The sequence below is a fragment of the Gorilla gorilla genome, chromosome 21, assembly GCF_029281585.2.
Source record: "Gorilla gorilla gorilla isolate KB3781 chromosome 21, NHGRI_mGorGor1-v2.1_pri, whole genome shotgun sequence".
NCBI classification, from domain to species: domain Eukaryota; kingdom Metazoa; phylum Chordata; class Mammalia; order Primates; family Hominidae; genus Gorilla; species Gorilla gorilla.
The window spans coordinates 17,372,412-17,376,639 of record NC_073245.2 but is presented as its reverse complement, the minus strand read 5'-3'; positions in this window follow the sequence as shown (position 1 = coordinate 17,376,639).

Genomic DNA, 4,228 nt, shown 5'->3' with positions numbered 1-4,228 from the left:
GAGTACAGTGGCGCGATCTCGGCTCACTGCAAGCTCCGCCTCCCAGGGTTCACGTCATTCTCCTGCCTCTGCCTCCCGAGTAGCTGGGACCACAGGCGCCCGCCACCACGCCCAGCTAATTTTTTGTATTTTTAGTAGAGACGGGGTTTCACCATGTTAGCCATGATGGTCTTGATCTCCTGACCTCGTGATCCTCCCACCTCGGCCACCCAAAGTGCTGGGATTACAGGAGTGAGCCACCGCGCCCGGCCGGGTTGTTCTTTCTCAACCCAAAGAATACTCCTATATGTGCATTGGTGGATTCAGTTTCTTATTTTAGTATGGCTTGTTGGGGACAGGCAGGACCTTCAGTAGAACATGGACGGCAGGAAACTGTTTCTAGGTGTGGGCACTCTTGCTTTCTCCCTGTGGCTGTACATTAACTATTCTCTAGTCAAACACTCACTTTGTAGGCCTTTTAGGTGAGGCCAACGCAATTAAGCTGGTAGTAAGAGCTTTATTCTGAAGGAAGAATGCAGTCTGTAGTTGATTCAGGGTCTGCTTAACATTTCAGTCCCCAAACTCATGACAAAGACCTACTTTAGGCTGATTCTCATCCTTGTTTAGAAATAACTTTGTGCTGAAAAACAAAAAAATAGTTCTGCCTCTGAAGTTACTGGGCTTAAATAGATAAGGAACATCTCTTTCAAACTCAGCCTTAAATGAACTCTCCTGATGATCACCCCTAAGCCACTCTGGATCCCGTTGAATTTGGGGAGATTCTTCTAAGGCTTAGTTAGTAAATGCTCTTCTCACCACCTCTAGAAATTTCTGCTTCCTATATTTCGGGTTTTATTTTCCCTGTTTAATTGTTTCCTTATTTTCATGCCATCCTCCATCTACTGGAAATTTCTGAAAAGTTTCTAACCTAATAAACATACCGCTTTTTTTCCTATGCCTATTATTTATTTATTTTTCCTTTTGCATTTTTTTTCTGTCACTTCAACAGAGTGGAGTGAATAAAATTCATTATCTTGATCCAAATAAATTCCCTGTTATTGGAAACTCTTTAATTGTTTTGAAGTTGAAAGCTTTTGACACACGCATTATCTTCTTTCTCCAAGAACCTGCTATATGAATTTTGCCAAGGTATGGTTTACAGTTCTGCATGCTCAACTCTCTTTAGTGATTTTATGCACTCTAGTGGCTATTTGTGTGTGTGTGTTTGTGTATGAGATTATTATTTAAAACTATGCAATGTATACATGTAGATCTAAATGATGATAATAATGTTTAACACAGGTGCTCATTAGGTGCTGGGCATTTTGCTAATAATTTTATATGCTTAATTTTGTTTAACCCTCATGACATATGAACCACCAAAACCTTCATTTTACAAATGAGAAGACCAAAGCTGGAAGAGTTTGCATAAGTATCCCAGGTTCTGTAGGCTTGTGAGTGTTGGAGTCATGATTGCATCCAGCACTGGGATTCCAGAACCAGCATTTATAAAAACTCTGCTATATTGCTACTTATGTGTATTTATAATTATTTACCCAAGAAGTGAAGACCTCATGTTCTCTCAGGTATTGAAAAATGAGAAGAAACACAAAGACTCTTGAGGACTTCTGCATTTAGTAGCCAAATATTAAGCAACAAGGCAAATTACTTGTGGGAAAAATTCTAGTAACTCAGAGTTAAGGATAAACTGCAAATTGCCACATGGAGATTTATTATAATGTCTAGAGACTGGGATGGTTTTCTAATAATTTTCATGAGGAACAAATAGTGCTTTGTGGTTTTCTTTTTATCTGGGTCAATTCTCGATATCATGTCTGGATCTAAGCAAATGCTCTCTCTTTTAACATCAGAAATATACTTTGAAGTATATTTACCTCCTTAAACCCTGCAAACATACATGGTATCTTACAAGGTCTTTGGTCAGTCTGAAGCTCTGACCTAACTTTTCTAGGCCATTGACTTAGAAAGCCCATAATTCCTTATACACTTTCTTTTTAAAATTAAACTCATCTTTAAGGAATGCTCCCTGTGACAAAGTCCTTGCAGATGACTCTCTTAGTTTTCTCAGTTGAAACAAAATGAAAGCAATAAATAAAAGCCCAGAGAAAGAGACTCAGAAGCAGGACTATGTTCAAATCTTACATCTATCACTTATGTTTTCCTAAATCAGTGATTCGTATCTGAGTTTTGTTTTCTAATTTTTTTTGAAAGGATGTTTAATATATTTAGGATTTTATAAAATTTGATTAAAATATAATATTGTAGGCCTTACACTGGAAACGTGTTTTAAGTCTAAATAGAACATCTTCCCTGCAAGGTCAATACAATATATGAAAGTACAGTGACCCTTGAACAATGCAGGAGTTAGAAGTGCTGACCTCGTGCAGTAGAAAATTTGTGTATAACTTTTGACTCCCCCAAAACTTAACTGCTAATAGCCTGCTGTTGATCTGAACCCTTACTAGTAACATAGAATCAATTAATACATACTTTGTATATGTATTATACACTATACCCTTACAATGAAGTAAGCTAGAGAAAATAAAATGTCGTTAAGAAAATTCTCGGGAGGAGAAAATGTATTACAATTCATTACGTGAAAGTGGACCATCATAAAGGTCTTCATCCTCATCATCTTCATGTTGAATAGACTGAGGAGGTGACGGAGGAGGGGAGGAAGGGTCGGTCTTGCTACCTCAGGGGTGGCAGAAGTGGAAGAAAATCCTCATATAAGTGGACTGTTTCAGTTTAAATGCCTGTTATTCAAGGGTCAATTGTATTTCATAAAATGTGAGGCACATATGCTAAGATAGAGGAAAACAAACAGGCTCTGAAAACAAACACTCTGACCCCAAAACGCTCACAAGAGCTGTGCAGCCCTGGGTAACTGTTTTAATTTTCTTAAAATGTTATTTATTTACCAATAAATTGGTGCAATTAAACCATTTCAAAATAAAGATGGAAAATAAAATTTGATAAAGTGAGAAGACATTAACTCATATTTGATACTCATTAAATTCTGTACATTTCTCTTAAAACATTTTATATTATACTCATTCAACCAAAAAAACTTAAACTTGTGTGTTTGTATGTGTATGTATACACACAAACACACACAGAAATAACATTCTTTCTGTATTTGTGTTATATATGCTGGGAAAACTAATATCAAGTGTTGGTGAGGCATGGAACAATAAAAACTTCCATATTTTATTCTTGTGGGAATGTAAACACTAATAACCATTTGGAAAGCAATATGGCAATTTCTAATAAATAGATATTTCTAGTAGACCATGCATCAATTTCACTTTGAGTTATGTGTTGTAGAAAAGTTTTTGAACATGTGCTCACTGAGGCATGTTTAAAGGTAAGAATTATATAATTTAAAAGTTCCACAAATTGCTAACAACCTCAATGCCACCAGTAAGTCAATGGAGGAATAAATTGTAGTCTGTTTATATAATAAAATGTCATAAAGTAATGATACATTGAGTGAATAAAACGAGTTGTACAAGAATACATAAGGATGCTAACGTAGTCAAATGAAAAACCCATGGAAAATACGATTGTTTACAGACACACACGTAGGTTGCAAAAGCATAAAACCTTGGATGGAAATGGTATTCACAAGTTTCAGTTTAGAAGTAGCTTCTGAAAAGAAATTGAGAGAAAGGGTGGCACCAACTAGATCTGCCACATTGTATTTATTTAAGAGAAGAAGATGATGTGAAAGCAAATATATTCAAATGTCAATATCATTTGTTAAGTCTGGATAGTAGGTATGGAGTGTTGACAAAATTGGTCTCTGCATTTGTACGTTTATTGGCAGGGTTATAAAAGCATACAAATAAGCTCTTTTGGAAACTATGAAAAACCTTTAGTTGTCTTAAATTCTTTCCTTATAACAGCTATACAATCTATATAGGGGATCCTATATTTGTATTTTCTATATGTGCAGCTTAGTTATTGAGAGGATGCAATATATGTGTGCACATATGGATATGCATACACTCGATTTCTTTATCTCTGTGTGTATATAAATAACACTCTTATATTCATACCATATGTACAATGAATTGTGTCCCTGCTGTCCCTTCTCACTGTAAATTACTTTAAATTTTCATAAAACACATTAATATAAGGAAATGTTTTTTGACTTACCCTTGACTCTTTTAACAGATTTTATTGACAGAAGTTGCTTTAAATTTTCTTAGGTAGCACTACCCTT